This window comes from Anoplolepis gracilipes, chromosome 8, assembly GCF_047496725.1.
Source record: "Anoplolepis gracilipes chromosome 8, ASM4749672v1, whole genome shotgun sequence".
NCBI classification, from domain to species: Eukaryota; Metazoa; Arthropoda; class Insecta; order Hymenoptera; family Formicidae; genus Anoplolepis; species Anoplolepis gracilipes.
This window is the reverse complement of record NC_132977.1, coordinates 1,287,156-1,304,456: the sequence shown is the minus strand read 5'-3', so window position 1 is coordinate 1,304,456 and position 17,301 is coordinate 1,287,156. Positions and strand designations below refer to the sequence as shown.

The 17,301-nt window shown below is 36.1% G+C and overlaps 1 protein-coding gene across 3 annotated transcripts in view; it reads right to left on the bottom strand.

Annotated features, from left to right (window-relative positions):
* Sfl (N-deacetylase and N-sulfotransferase sfl) overlaps nucleotides 1-17,301 on the bottom strand; it is a 248,769-nt gene that overhangs the window by 103,313 nt on the left and 128,155 nt on the right. Inside the window, exon 1 of one of the 3 annotated variants that reach the window (XM_072897793.1) lies at nucleotides 1,965-2,733. The exons of the other annotated variants lie outside the window; for them this stretch is intronic. The gene's annotated coding sequence lies outside the window, so the exon portion shown is untranslated. Of the gene's footprint in view, nucleotides 1-1,964; nucleotides 2,734-17,301 lie in introns of those variants that run through there. 3 annotated transcript variants of the gene reach the window in all.

Sequence of the window (17,301 nt, the reverse complement as noted above, 5' to 3'; positions counted from 1 at the left end):
TGTGACTTAAACCAGATGAAGAAACAGAAAAACAAGCTGCAGGTTGAATCCGCGTTTTTGTCTAGCTAAAAACAGTGCCATCGAGTATTCTGCTGTGTGCTTAGCGCGGACGTCCCCTGTTCAACTTTTTCCTATTCGCCTTGTCCCATTCTCTCTTTCCCTCTCACCGGAAAGTACTCTACAAACGTGGAATTTTTACTACACCCTCGCGGTGCAGATCCTGACGAGGGGTTCGTACAACGTCGCATTAAAGGCGAGCGGCGTTTAAAGGCGATCTCGCCAGCGCGGAAAAGATGCTTCTATATAGACGCAGTTAGAAGAAAGCAAAGGACATGAAACGTCACTGGTAAATCGTCCGCTCCATCACAAGAATACATGGAAGCCATATATATTCATCAATGTCATCTAGTCATGTGGATATATTATATCGCACAAAATATGACCTACTTTTATCCAAATATACATTTTTGCACTTGGATATCGAAATATATCATTTTTAATTTAACTTTATATACAACACAATTGAGTTATAATTTGCTTTTTACGACTACGCGAAATTAATTTTAAATATAAATTTTAATATATAGAGAGCAATTTTTTGACTATTTGTTTTCATTTAAAATTAATTTTGATGTTTTGTTTTTAATCTCAATGTCTAATCTTATCAATTACGTCGATTATAATTTAATCACGCATACATTGCAGCGGATAAATAATTAAAAATAAATTACAAGTCTTTCGTGACGTTTGAGATTTCTCTTGTACCTGAAAATACCATAGAACAAAATTGTGATGAAAATGAAATATGCGCGTAATGTATACCACGCTGCAAAATTAATTTTTATTCAAGCTTACACTGTCATTGCAAAAACATATAAAACTAAGAGCGAATCTATTGCATATACGACTGTATTATTCAATTACACAGTCATGGGTAATTAAATTCATCGCAATAAAAAGGAACTGTTACTATTAGCAGCGCAATAGTAGTGATTTAATGAATAACCATGCACAAATCGTGTGTGGAATCACAATCCCATCACAACATTCGTCTTTTTCTCAAACCGATGACGTGGAGGTCAATGTTATCTAGGAATCTGCAGTCAGCTTAATGATACATACAGTACGTGTCATCTTTCTGGATGGTGTTGAGTTCATTAAAATTACAAGATAAGCATCAAATATATCAACGTGCATCTGATTAGTAGTCAAATCGACTTCTTTTTATAACATCGAAAATATTGAATGATTGAAATCTCGACCAGATGTGGAATTCAAAAATAGATGTAATTGCGTACAGAAAAATTATTCATGAAATTGCGAACTAATGTTTCCATGTTTTAAGGTTAAGGTAAAAGGCGAAATACATGATTCGACAAATGTAAACAAGCTAACTCTATGTGCGTGATATTTTAATACATTTTAATATACATATTTAGTTCTTTTTATAGAAAACCAATAATATAGAATCATATGGATATATTATACTAAATCTGTATTGATAGATACATATATTTAGTGTCCTCATAGAATAACCATAATAAAATCATTGAGCGTATGTAATATTAAATCTATTTGATATTCAATTTCATACGGTCGATATGAGAAACTGTGTTTAACTGATGTCAAAGTTAGACAGTCATGCATGTGTACGCAATGAATATATAGATAATATTTACTGATTAAAAGGTTTATCTATCGTATCTATTTTAATTAGATTTATATATGATGTTCTGATAATCGTCTCAACAATCACACATACGAACGTGATTCGTATTGTATTTGAAAAATGTAATTATTTGTTTACGGATAATGTAATCGTATAATTGTCATTTATACGTAATGTCTTATTGAATTGACGCGGACTTTAACACATTATCATAAACAGACAAAGAAAATATTCTTACGCTGTTATGGTGCACGATGGTTGATCGAATTTCCAAAAGATAAAGTCGCGAACTTACCGTGACGAAGAAAATTCTATAGAATTCGGCGGATTCGTTTCGAAGAATCTCAAAGGGACGGATCTTCTTTCTTCTCCTTTCTCGCGGTCAAGATTTACGGTTTCCCTTGAAGCAGAACCTTCCTTTCTGTCCATTCGCTTCCCTCTCACTGCACTGTCATTTACGAGAGTCGCCTCTCTTCTCGCTCCTCTCTTTGTCAATCACTTTATATCACCAGTTGAGATGTTTCGCGGAAAGAGTTTTTACGGTGCAAAGACGTACGCAGAAAACCGCAGACTTCCTTTATCGTTTCCCCTCTCTCCGTCGCGTTGTTTACCGCGCTGTCACACGAAATCGATCGCGACGCGAGAAATCACGAATCCCGCGAAATTCGGAGAAACACGCAGAGAAGAGAGGCTCACGCGTAATTAATACATCGACGGGACACGACATAAGAGGCCGGCGCGACGTCGCGAGTTATCGTTGCTGTGCAAGCAGCACAGCAAGCGTGCTCCTTCGGGGCAGTCTTTGCGCTTGGAGGTTAGGTTCAAGCATCTGGCGTCGTTTCTCGGACTTCTCTCGCCTTCTCGGCTGTTGCGTCGGACGTCACTTTCCGCGCTCGCGACGGGATATACGCAACGCGCACCGACACCACGCACGACCGCGAGCAACTGAAACTACGTGGAGCACCAAGTCGGAGCCTCAGTACGGAAGGACCGATGAAAAACTGCGTGAAAATCCAACCATGCTGACTGCGCGACCGGCGTCAGACTGCCGCGAGAACGGAGCGGGGATTCAGTTGAGTGGCATCGCCCGGTTAGAGGGGTCGTCTTCCTCTCCTTTTCACTCAACACTGTCTCTCTCTCTCTCTCTCTCTCTCTCTCTTCTCTCTTCCTTCTCTCCGCCGGCCGGCAACCCGTCTCCCCCTCCGTGTTATACTGCCGCCGCCGCCGTGCGTCGCTCGTCGCTCTTGCTATCCCTTCTACTGTGCTCGCTCCCCACCACTCGACCGCCGCTCGGCTTCCCCCACTACACTCCCGCTAACTTCAGTGTGATTCAGTCCCCACTGCTGCGCGGTAGTGAAAGAGTATCGGTGCGAGAAGGAGAAGTCTGTTGGCGGACTGGTGGTACGAATGAGAGAGTAGTAGTGCGCGCTTGTGTAGAGAGACGAGCGAGAGCGAGAGCAGGTGACAAGTTTAGCGGAACGGAGACTGCGGCTGGTGTCACGACGGAGAGGACTGCGAATGCGCCGTTGACCAGATAAAGATGGCGAAAGGTAAGTGGAGTGTGTATGTGTGTGAGAGGGAGAGAGAGAGATAGAGAGAGAGAGAGAGAGAGAGAGAGAGAGAGAGAGAGCGTTTACGAGAAAGATAACAAATGCGCCAGCATGACAAAGATGAACACGAGCGAGAATACTACAAGTGAGACGCGCTGGTCAGACAGAGAGTACCGTCATTGTCGCGATAAAGAGACTTGCCAATGATGTATCGGCTGGAAAGAGATGACGGAAATAAGCGGAATGCGCGCGCATGCGCCGTACGCGAAGCTCGGCACGCGGTCGCGCCCAAACGCATCGTCTCGCGATTCACATATTGATGTACTACGCTCTTGCACTCGTGGCGAGCCGATTGCGGCCGTCGCAAATGAGAGAGAGAATCATAGACGTTAAAGACGGACGACGGATAGTCGCTCTCGTGTCCTCGTATGTATATACATCACTTAGAACTGCGTAGGTAGTTACGTGAGTTTATCGCGTACGAGTTCGCCCAAAGGTCAACCTCGCCGATCTAATCAAGCTTGTGTTCGTGGACACGCTATTCGCGCGACTCTCTATAGAACAATCTTAATTAGCGTAAAAGACAATGGACTTCTTTGACCATAGTGCAATTTTTCATTATAGAGCTATTAATACTGGACTTCATCTATCGTAGTACAATTTTTCATTATATAGCTATTAACACAGTTAAAATATTTACTTAAAATTTAATGAGAGAATTTCTTTCAAATCATTCGCGTTTATAATAAATATTCATATTCTTGTATAAAGATATATCTATCACTCAAAAAAATGATCTTGCAACTTGAACAAAAATTTTCTAGGTGTAAAAAATTAACTGAAACAGATAAATTATTAGCAAATACTGCGATACTGCATATATTTTGCACTTAATTAATTTAAATGACAGAGATAGAATTTATATCTGTACTATATTAGTGTAATTTAGACAGAAAATTTTTCCGCGATGCCTATCTTTAAGGTCTATTGCCAAGGACAATTATATTTGTGATTAATATTTGGCAATGGGATCTAAATTTTCTAGAGGTATTGCTAGAATATTGCTGCTATAAATTCTATACGTGACAAATAATATTCTAACAGATACAAAAAAAATAAGGATAAATTTTAATTGAGACATCTAGAAATCTATCTACATTAGCAAAATATTTTTTTGAATGATATAAGTCAATAAAAAAATAAATATAAAAAATATCAGCGATTGCTAATAAATATTAAGATACTTCTTTTTAAGTGAAAATTTGAAATTATTATTTCACAATTTTAATATTTTCATCAGATTTCTTGGTCTATTGAATAATTAATAAATAACCCTCCTCCCTCTCTCTTTTTCTCTCTTCTTAAAATGTTTAAAACTTATCGAATAAGTTTTTACAATTAATTTTTATGTTTTGAACATCAGAATTTGCCGAAACTCTATTTTCAATATTTGAATATTTAATAATTATCTTTGTATAAAAATTCTTTTATAAAGTTGAATTTAAAACTTTTTTAATAATAAATTTCCAAAATTTGATGAAATTTTATAGAATACTCTAACAGAAATAACGATATAATTATTTTGTCGATCCAACAATGTATTAATAATAATATCTATATTTTGAGTCTGCAAATTATATTCATACATTATTTTAGATGTAGGGCAAATTGGGTAGAGAGTACGGGATAACTATTTTATGTCCATAATTATTCTCACGTGTCAATATATGTTCTTTCAAAAGCTATAATCGTTCGACTATTCTTGATTTTTATTTTCGAGAAATAAAGTTTACTGAAACAAAATTTTAAATAATCCGCGCGATATTTCTTTCGTATTCGTTATACACGTATATCAATGATCGTTTTCAGTAGAGAAAATGAGTGAACAGTGATTCAACATAATTGGCCTGGATTTTCAAATCAAATCCAGCCAATTCAAGCGTTGTTAAATTATATTCAATTAAGTCTCATCCCTGTTGAATGTATTTAATATGAATCTTTAAATGTAGGATATATAATTATTTAATATATATCTTTTGGATTCTCATTTAAATATATTATTAATATAACATAAGAGGAGTGAATCCATATTTATAATCGAGACGTTGGCATTTAAATTAAATTCGAACATACCGGAAATGTAGGTACATCTCTGTTCTCCGTTAGATGATGTAATTTCATATATATGTCATTTCCTGCGTTTAGTTGTCTGTACAATTCGTCGAACAGTTTAAAGTTTAAGAGTGTCGATCGTCACGTCATAATTTTTCGCATTGCTATTATGCAATATTTCTTCGCACATAGCTGAATCAGATTTTCGCCGCGCTCTAAAAAAATTCGATAGTTTATTTTATTATGCAGTCGGTGCGATTGTAGTTTTTCTGTGTTTTTCTAAATTTTTCGGCGAACGCAATTTCATGTACCATACACATAGTACGCGAGACTATGCTATGAAATGAGTCTGTGAAAATGCTGAGCCAGGAAGAGTTAACTAATGAATTCTGGCGCGGTTACACTAGCCGTCTCGGGCTCGGTTCTGCATTTCGAGATTTTATCGTCGGCTTGAAATCAACTTGCCTGGCAGATGTTCTCTAAAACCTCGACCTCTCTAGCTCGTCGTCTCCCGTCGTGCATCCTATACATCTCCCGTGACTGCCGACTCTCTCGGGCCGAGGGAACGCCAGGGCGTAAGATGCTAAGTGCCGAGCATCTTATTCCGGCGCGAGAATTCGGGCGTCCCCGTTCTTCGTCGCGCGTTATGGCGAACACGAGCTCTGCGTCTCAAATTGTGCTCCCGGGATTCGGATTATGTTCTTGAATTTCGGAGTATCATGTTCGAGCATGCGAATCGTCGGTAAGAGATCATAGTACTTGAATTCATATGAAGGAAAAATACCAACGTAGAGAAGATTCGCACGGCGTTCTGGAGATTGCAGTCATCTTGCCGTTCTTATGTGATCCTCTAAAGTAAATACTTTTTTAGATTTTATTTACATAGTGAACTGGCGTTTCACTTCGTAGAAACTTAATAATTGTTGAGAGTGCTGGTTTTATTTTTAATACTTTTAGACTTCTTAATAGATTAAACAAATAGTTTTGGTCATTAAATGAAAAAAATCACTCGGGATAAAACTAACAACGCCAAGTTTGCGTTATGTCTTACTTTGTCCGCCGATGACTTTTTTACTATTTCTTGCCAGGTTTTAAGCGTTTGAGAGTTTCACAATAGTTTTATGAAAAGTTCTGTGTTCTATAAAAATTATGAAAATATTAATTATACAAATAGATCGCTTGAAACGCTGGTCGTCAAAATTCCATAGAACTATCGAATTATTCAAGTCGAAATACGATCATTTCGATATTTATACATTTAACGTTTCGGACGATCTAATTTATTTAGTAAATAAATTTTATGTATAAAATTCTATTTCTGAAAATTAAAAATGTTTGCGGAATGATACGATATCTCATTTAAAGTCGATAGAACTATCGAAATACGATAGCGTTTCACTTTGTACGTTTGGCGTCTCGAGCAATTTATTTAATAAATATCTTAAAAATTTTTACACATATCTAGAACTCTGTTCAGAAAATATAAGTGATTGTAGAACGACAAAAATAACGAGATCTAATTTAAAATCGATAGAATAATCGAAATATGACCAGCGTTTAATCAAGATATACGTCTATGTCAGTCTCTCGTGATCTAATTTATTTAAATTTTCTAATAATTATTACATATAGAATCTTTTCTGAAAATTAAAAGTGATTGCAGATTGATACAAAATCTCATTAATTCGATAGAACTATCGAATTATTTAAGTCGAAATACGATCCTCTCGGTATTTATACGTTTGATGTTTTCGACGATCTAATTTATTTAGTAAATAAATTTTATGTATAAAATTATATTTCTGAAAATTAAAAATAATTGCGGAATAATACGATATCTCATTTAAAATCGATAGAACTATCGAAATACGATAGCGTTTCACTTTGTACGTTTGGCGTCTCTCGCGAGCAATTTGTTTAATAAATATTTTAATAATTTTTACGCATAAAATTCTGTTCAGAAAGTATTAGTGATTGCAGAATAACACATAAAATTTTATTTAAAATTGATGGAACCATCGGAAGTATACGAGTAGTATCTCATCTCGGTACTTATACATTTGGGATCTCGAACAATCTGTTTAATAAATATTCTAATAATTTTCACGTAGAGAACTTTCTCTGAAAATTAAAAGTGATTGCAAAATAACACAAAATGTCATTTAAAATCGATAAAATTATCAAAATTAACTAATATTTAATTTGGCAATTTAATTTGTTTAATTAATATTCAAATAATTTTTACGCATAGAATTTTTTGTTCTAAAAACTATTGCGAAACTCTTAAACGCTTAAAAGTTGGCAAGAAATGTTAAAAAAAATCGTGGCGGACGCAAAGTGAGATGCAGCTCACACGCACATTTATTTTCTCGATTTTCTTACATGTATACTCGTCATAATTTAAGACTAATATACTATAAATATTAATACAAAATTAAATAATGGTTCAAACTTATTATTAATAACAATCAATAAATATATGTCTAATTTTTTCTCTCACATGCTATCCTACGGTTAATTGGTTTCAATTCAGTTTTCGGTGTATTAAAACATATTTCCATTCTCTTTTCTAGTTTCCGAGCTTTTATTATGCGAGCTAGTACTCAACGTAAGACGAAATCCCATGCCGGCAATTTTGTGAAAGTTAACAAGTTTTTAGCCGATTAGACTTTTAATCGTTACTACCTACTTTGCTGACAATGAGTGCTACGTTTATCGCCACGGCCAATTAAATTGCGAACGTCGTTTTTGCAGCCAATTGCTCTCTCTCTCTCTCTCTCTCTCTCTCTCTCTCTCTCTCTCTCTCTCTCTCTCTCTCTCTCTCTCTCACTCTCTCTCTCTCTCTCTCCCCCTCCCTCCCTCCCTCCCTCCTCTCTCTCTCTCCCTCCCTCTCTCTCTCTCTCTCTCTCTCTCTCTCTCTCTCTCTCTCTCTCTCTCTCTCTCTCTCTCTCTCCCCCCTTTTCTCTTTCAAATCTTTCGAATCCCAATTATTAGAAGAAAAAGCAATGTTTCCGTAATTTTATGTCTATTATTTGATAACATACCAAACTTTCGTATATTAAAAAATTATTTTTCATAAACTATAGCATTACTTCTCGAAATTTATGAGCAAAAATATTGCCTTTTCAATATTCAATAAAAAATCAGACACACTTCTTAAAATTACAAAATGATAAAAATATAATGAACTTTTAATGATGTCGAAAATAAATTGTGGTTAAATTTAAAGATGAAACAATTTTTCAGATTTACTACAAATTGTAAAAATATTTCAACAATTTTGAATGAAGTAGCAGAAAGAAATTACAAAGATATCGCGTTTTACTAAAAAATATTTATTTTAAGTTGCTATTAATGTTATATGATGCTATTGCAACATTGTTTACGTTTAATAGTTGTCAGAGAAAAATTGTTTGCCGAATACGCGCAAGTATGTATTATACTTTTTTCTCTCTTTCTTTGAAGTTTACGAGAGGAAATGAAATTCTTTTTTATTCTCTTTAGATATACAATCATGTTTCTGCGAATGTAATGATAGAAAATAGAATTTATCTCATATATTTATTTCTCTTTGCTTTCTATATAGATAGAAATTATCAAGTGACGAAGCACACGTATCGATTTTGAGTTCACTTCATATACTTGTTTAATTTATCGTTGAAGATTCTAGAAACTCTTTTTCTTTATATCGAAAAGGATGCTTAAGAATTCTCTTTTTCATAATTAAATTAAGTCGGTTTAATAGCAGAATAAATTCAAAGTGAACACTTTTCGGATTATTACACAATGAAGAATTTTCTTAAAGTCTTGATATATTGAAAATATTATGCAATTATCGCGCGTGAATTTATGCGCGAAATTTATCGGCGATGGTGCACAGAAGTTCGATAAAGAATTTCCCAAGTTCATTTGTCATTTCCAACATTGTTTCTGTTCGCGCGCGCGATATGACATTGTATCTGGTAAAAACTGGAAACGATACATATCTAGGATGAAATTCTGTCTCCGATGGATTCAAACGGTATGTCAAACCGGTCCGCGATCGAATCGTGTACATAGTCCATACCAGCGGCGTTTGACGGCTTTGTCAGTAGACAACTCCCTTGTCCTTCTGTTTGTCTTGTCTCTTTTGAGCTGACATTCCATAGCGCTTGGTACTCTCTGAGCATCTATTGGAAAGCGAAAAGCACGCGGATACGGTATGTGCAGACGAAGCACCAGACTGCTGTGCTTCATCGCAGATGAGTTCTCATCCTTTCCGTTTCTCGCGCACGCGATTCAATTTTCCTCGCGTTGCTTCCAGTCGTGGAGCATGTTCTTTAATGAGATTATAACTTGTAAATTCTTGTAGAATTTTTGTAATTTCGAGTAGAAAAATTAAAAAAAAAAAATATCACTGCTTTCATATCACAAAATTATATGATACTGAGATTAAATTTTCATGTGTTTTACCATAGGAATATAGATTGTTTTTGCCGGTTAAAAAATTGATGATCAAGTTGGGAAATGCTTTCTGACATTAGGTACAGATGTTAACGTAGGTAACTATTAAGCGATGATAATCTGTTCCTACAAGTAACTCGTTAGTCGATACGTTCCACACCTGTTGTGGATACCACAAATGTGTGATCAAACAGGCACGGTACGCTTTGACGCATCGAAGGACACTGTACGTGCTAATTAAATGCGCCCTTTAACGCGATACAAGGTCTGCGAAGCATCTCGTACTGGATGAACACTTCGTAATATCGATCGATAGTCTAGAGGAGGGACGTAGAGAGTACAAGTAAAGCTTTGAAATATCAAACACGTTATAAATCCGACATGTTTTATATTAATTTTATTTAAGTAATATCGCGATTATTACAAAATTAGGATAAACTAGGGTATCATGGCCATATGGAAAAGATGACCATAGGCTGTAATTTTTTAAATAATCGCTACATAGTGCGCTTTTTTAGTCATTATCAAAGATGATCGATATTTACAGTAGTTTATGTGCATACATTATTCGAAATAACGATATTGTGCATCTTATGTCGTATTTTTACTTTTGACTACCTGCAAAGTTTTTCATTTGTCCACTAAAAACTGTTATAACATCTAGTAAATTACAGTTAAGCTATCGTAATCGACGTTAGACATATTATAAAGATATGTAAATTATTATATGACTTATAATTTTTATTTTCGTTTTCACTATTTCTTTTATAAATATTATGGCCATATTTCCGTCGTACTATTTTGATAATATAAAATTTCTATTAAATATTTTCCTTTTAATTTCGATAATATTACGTAATTTAAGCTTCAGTGAAGATAATATGCCAAACACTATTAAAAAATAACAAAAATAAAAGTATGTTTTTTGCATTTTAAAAAAATATGGCTATCTTACCCGAGTTTACCCTATGATATTATTTGGATAAATAGATAAAGTTGGGTTTCTTAACGAAAAGCATTTACAATATTGTTATTTGCGTATACGATTATCAGTACTTGGACGCTATTAATATGAATTAAAGTATTACAGAGATAGGTCTCTAGAGAACCCCGAGTTATACCATAATATATTATATCGTAATTTAATCTAATTGTAAGATTAACATTTACTTTCGAGCCAACGCTTCTCAATCAATTTTTTTTACACTAACAATAAGAGAGTTTCAAGTCCTTGTTTGCTCAGAGTGGTGAATTCTACATTCTCCTAAATTTATTGGCAAATCGTCTAATACACATAAACGGCTCGTTTTCATCGTCAGCGCTATTAATAATCGTTTGTCGGATCTTTCGTTGTGGGAGGAAGAGAGGTATACAGCAGTCTAATGTACGACGTTAGTTCTTCAATTTACGACTAGCAAGTTATGCTATCCCGCACCGGCTGAAACGTATTGTAGTCATTAAGCGCCGATCGATTAAGCACCGTCGCGCGGATGTTTATACATCCTGCACGTAGGTACGTGTGCTCGCGTCTGATTTATCAACGGACTCGCGGCGCCCTTGTCTGTAAATTAACTGGCGGGTTGCAACGAGATGAAAGTGGAAATGGTAACGTATGTACATAGATATAGCGTACGCTTACAGACGGGCTGGAGGTCCGTTGGCAATGGAACATTAACTAATTACTTTAAACTGACAGTCCTGGCATCTCTGTAGCTTCCCCAATTTAGCCATTGCTATCCCCTTATCGGGAGGCGGAGACAGATTATGTTAGTTAGCATGCGATTTAATTAAGTCCCTCTGACACGCCGTTAGCGAAGATCAATGACAAGACAAACTAACTGTGAAGTTTGAACTTACGGATCACATTGACGAGACGTATGACTGATTGTTGACAGGGTCCTTAGAAATAAGAGATGGCTAAATCTTAAGCTATGCAAGTTAGTTTGGTAAAAAAAAAAAAAACGTTGCATAAAAAGTTTATATGTTATAATTTAATTTAATCAATGAATATTTTCTCTTTATAATATAAAATAAAAAAACTGCTATGTTAGAGAAATACAGTATGATATTAATATTTCAAATATATAAAAATATATTTCAAATATTTCAATAAAAATATTTGATTGACAATTTGATTTCAAGCGATAATCTGAATACAAATTTCGAATATTAATAACGATCATATCAACAACAGAGATAGATATAGTTAAATAGAATTAAATAAAATAAATCAATCCTTTTTTTGTCTTGTTCAGAATATTCGATACGATAGATAAAATCTAGAATCCCGCCGCGAGGTGGAAATTAATAACTGTTTTCTGACGAAAATTGAAAGATTATGGAAATTCAATGCAAAAAACACGATACATCTTACGTGTATGGTGGCGCACGGTTGCAAATTCAGAGTTAAGCTGCAAGATTCCTCGCCGAAGGACGGAAATCCGTAGACGTAGCTCCAGGTAGTCCCGCGCGCGGCTGCGTCGATACGTCGCGGTAACGATTTCTATTACAAAACGGATTTCTCATGCATCACCATGTCACATTGGTCTCCCGCCAGGCGCGCCATAAGCTCCTTTCCGCGCCCGCTTCTTCGAGGTTCTCGATCTCCTGTCTGCGTGGTGGATAGATACCGGCGACGCGCGACGCGCCTCCGTGTGTCGATCGTGCTCCTGACGGGGCGAAAAATCGACGTGCAGCAGTGTGATTTCAAAAGCATACAGAAAAAGAGGGAAAGCAAAAGAGAGAAAGAGAGAAAGAGAGAGAGAGAAAAGAGATGGTCAGATCGAAACACGAAACAGCTAAAGTGATTGCACGTCAACCATCTTTCTGCAACTCTACGCGATGCCATGTCCTTTTCTCTTCTCTCTTCTACGCATTTGTTCTATCCTTATTCGCTCTTTGACGATACCGTCGTTGTGTCTCCGATAACGCACCACGGTTCGATCGTAAATCAAAACGCAGCCTTGTCAGGGACGAAGGTACCAAACAAAATCCATAAATTTCCGCTCTACTGCGCCCGTGGTGGTTTCCGTCAGAAGTTCTCGAAGTTCCGAAAGTAGTATTTCTGCTGCTCGCACTGCTCCCCGACCTACGAGAATGGAGGTGCGCGCGTAAATAATCTAGGGATGAGGAGTTGAGGGTACGCCAAAGATGGAAATTCGAGGGAACAGGGTTGGGTACTTGCTATATCTTACCTTAACGTGAGAATCATCAGTGAGACAGGCAAGGACGACATTCGTTAGAAAATCCAGCGAGAGACCGGGAAATAGGACGCTGAAGCGGAATCACGTTTATGATGATGGCAACGACGGAATATTTTAAGCATGTTCTTATCTTTCGTCTTTAATACGATTATCTTTGCGGTTAATGGTAAAATTTTCAACGCATCGTTGTCTTATCGCAAGGCAGAGCATTTCGGGACAAAATATCGTATACGGAAACGATATGAGAAGAAGTTAAAATAGTTGTAAAATAGGAGAAGTTAATGGTGCAAATCGGAAAGAAACTACCTGCGCTGCATTTGCCTCTTTCCGTCCGTTTTGCGGATTCGATGTGAACGTGCGAAGTTTACCAATGGGACGGACATATCTCATTTTTCAAGGGCGTTCACTTTTAAACTCTAGAAACTTAATTTTCTATCTTTTTTTATTATTTTTCGGATGAAATTATTTATTGAAAATTAAACAACATTTTGTTTCTCGCATGTCATATTTCTAAGCGAAAAGTCAGAGACATAAGGAGACATATGACAAAGAACGTTGTCATTTTTCATATTTTTATAATCATATCAATGATATATGACTCGACGGACAAGGCAAATTATTCAGTTTTAGTCTGCGGCAACATTTAATAAAAGTTTTAAATCATATCCGCGAATAACTCGCGTTTCTCTTCGCGAACCATCCTTTTCCGTAAAAAACACCCAAGTGTCACGTGTTATGGTTTTTCTCATAATCGAGCGATGGCAGATCCAGATAAGAAATCAGACTAATAGGGAATCAGTAGGTGCTTCTTCGACGATTCCCGATGCTGTTCGCACGAGTCCGCCACACGTACGACCATTTCCGCCTCACACCATCCGGCGGAGGATTTGTACCGCGTCGTTTCTCGTCGATGAGGAGGGTAATCGAACCGCGTTTCCACCACTGAAAGCGATATTACCAGTAGCCAGTGATGCAGTACCGGTCGTTCACGGAATTGGCCACGAACGATCGTTTTCCCGAGGCGTGCGAAATTAGGTCGGTCTACGCGTGTCCGTACGAAAGTCACGACGATCTGGAACAGAAATGAAATTGGCCGCGTGGTGACCAGTTCTCCCCCCCCCCCCTCTCTCTCTCTCTCTCTCTCTCTCTCTCTCTCTCTCTCTCTCTCTCGTGTCGATATGCCACAGATATCCGATTTCTCCAGAATCTAGAATTTCGTAGGAATAGATATTGCTCCATCCAAAACTGTCGCCAACGTTCACGAAACGCAAATAGAATCATAACATAACCGGAATTTCCGAATATATCCGGTAACTGATTTTTATTTAAGTATCGGTTTTCTTTTTATTAATTCTACTATTGTTGACTCGAATTTTTTTGTCGATGAAGAAGCATCTAGAACCCAGAAATACGCGCACGCTCAGCGAAAACCTGACATCGATGAAATTAATGGTCCAAGTTAGATCGTATAATATTCTAGACTGCGCACACATATTATCTTAATTCGAAAAGTTTTTCAACGATTGCCCCATTCGTTGCTTATGGATCTTCCAACTTACCAATCCAATTCCGATTCTATGATTTATTTTGATTCTATGTCTGTCCCTTTGGTTAGAGCAAAATATTTCACGCAGATATTTACATTTCACGAATATTACAAATTTTTTTTGTATAAATATCTCATCATTCAATTAGTAACGCACATAATCTGCATTATATTTGAATGAAAGAACACCAAGCTGCGCTAATATACAGCGAATATTGGATTAATTGGGTTATTATTTAATTGATTCACCGGAATCTACCTCTTTTGGAATATATTTTTATATTCATTGTTTTTATGAATTGCATTATATTTCTACATATATTATAAGTCGTTGAATTTTAACTAGAGAACTGAGTTTTTTATAACCAAGCACATTGTACGTAAAATAATTTTTCCAAATTAAAAAGACCAAGAATAAAAACGATTATTTGCATGGAACATAAAAAATATTTTCTTTTGTTCTCTCTTTTCATTTTAATAATTAAAAATTTTACCTACCACACTCTTAGCACTAGTATCGATCGCTCATACATTTTGCAAGAAATTTTATATCATTCTAAAATAGAGGAAACATATCAATTTGTATATAAGTACTCTGTTGGTAGCATTTCAAATTTTTTATTTTATTTACTTTCAATTATTGCAATATTTTCTATTTTTCTGTTTTTTTTTATCTTTTAGACAACATTTTTTCATCATATAATTTCAGCGTGAAATCATATTAATACGAAATAGAATTATAACGACATGTGAACTTTTTCTCTGAAAATTGTTAATTATAACTTAATATGATGGATATTGGATTTTTAAAGTTTTATTTTTCTCGCGTTCTAGATCGTGTAATTAATGCTGAGTGTGTTCGTTGCACATATATAAAAAAATTTCCAGAAAGAGTTCTCAATATGTTTCTATTTTTCTCGTGGAAAAAAACGGACGGAGGAAGAGAAAGGAGCAGGCGTAACATGCTTTGGGTCCATACGCTTTGGCCCCTCGACAATATGAAATTCTCCATTTAGCTGTAATACAAAGTTGAATGCGTCTGGTTCTTTACGGCAAGAGCAGCGGCGGCGTTGAAATTTTCACGCGGTGTATTACGAAATTCCGTGAAGTTTCCTCCCGGTTGCAAAATTCGATGCATCCCGCGACAACGATGCGAGACACGATCGTCGTGGTACCCCGGCGTCAAAGCGGATATTGTGCATCGCCAACGGGAGAGGAAAGGGGAGTATCGCTAAAGTTCTTTTCCGTATATTTCTTCGCGTGCTCACGCGTTGCTTTTATTTAGCGCATTTCCCCGAGATCGGGGACTCTTCCGAAATAGAGTCGATCGTTTCCATTCCGGAATTTCTCATCAAGCCTCGCCACTGCAACCGTTGTTCTCGCAATGAGTTCTGCACCTTGCAACTTGGGCGTTGGCGCCTTTTGCTTCGCCCAATAAAAGGACCGGGTCGTCAGCTTTAATTAGGTTCAGTAAAAGTCGCAAGAAAATATCAAGAACTCGGCGGAAATATATTCGACCGTGGCGTTTGTTGTTTTTAAATTATTCGCAATGCGCCCAGTACGGAGAAAAATAGTGCAGAAAATTTTCACTAATAGAGAAAAGCAAAGATATTTACTTATTCGCGAAATATTATTAAAGGCATTGGGAATGAATTAAAATTGAAAAAAAAATGCAAAAAGCTTGGCATAATAAATAAGGATAGTTTCAGTTCTCATTATTTACTTTAATATTGTATTTTAATACGATATTATTGATTAAGTATAACTAAGACACTACGACATATATATATATATATATATATATATATATATATATATATATATATATATAATGTTGCGTACCTACATTTCATCTCTGCGGTATGTCTGTGCGATTATATTTTTATTTTGCTTAGACTCAATTGTACAATAACTCCCATTTTATTGAGTGGCGAGATTTTCGAGTGGTGTTAGCTAGCAAAATGCCACTTTATCTAGTAGATACGTATGCCAACGAGTATGACGAAGATGAATTCATTCTCCAGTTCACGTGGGAGGATGGGTATGCGTAATTCATCAGCGTAATTGAGCTCGCGCAGACCAAGTTTGTAATGCTTCACGAATTTCATGAGCCGACTACCATTCCGTAATAGCACGTTAATTTTCGTACGCAATTTTCAAGCTTCATTATAAACCAGGATATGCTGCATTTATTCTATAATTCGCAAGTTTGATCTCGATATTGATCCAAAGTTGCCGAGCGAAAATCCCACAGAGAGAAGTTGTATAAGAAAACGATGAAAATAAAATTGTGTGCAGATAATTAGCGTACGATAATACAATGCATAGATGTGGCTATTGTATGGCAGACATATCGTTCTATGAAACAGAGTAGCTTCATAACGTAATGGAGTTTTCTTGTTTCGTTTCTGTTCTTCTTTCCTTGGCCCGTTTCTTCGTTTCCGTAGTAACTTTGCTGTTTCTAGCAAGGACAATGCCCTTCTTCTCTCTGTGAGACACAGACGTTGCGACATAATACTTAAATTAATCTAGTAAATTTCCACGAAATCTCATGACTTGCGTGAAATTAGCTTACAGTAGTTATGGTGAAACGAAAATATTTACGTTGAGCGTATAAATACATGTCTACGAGAAAATTAAAATATAAGACGTATTACATATTATACGCAAAAGAAAATAAATGCAAAAACAGTTGCGCATAACAATTTTCAAATACATGAACAAACATATGCATCTTTAATTTAGAAATTGGACAAATAAAATTCTTAATTTCTATCT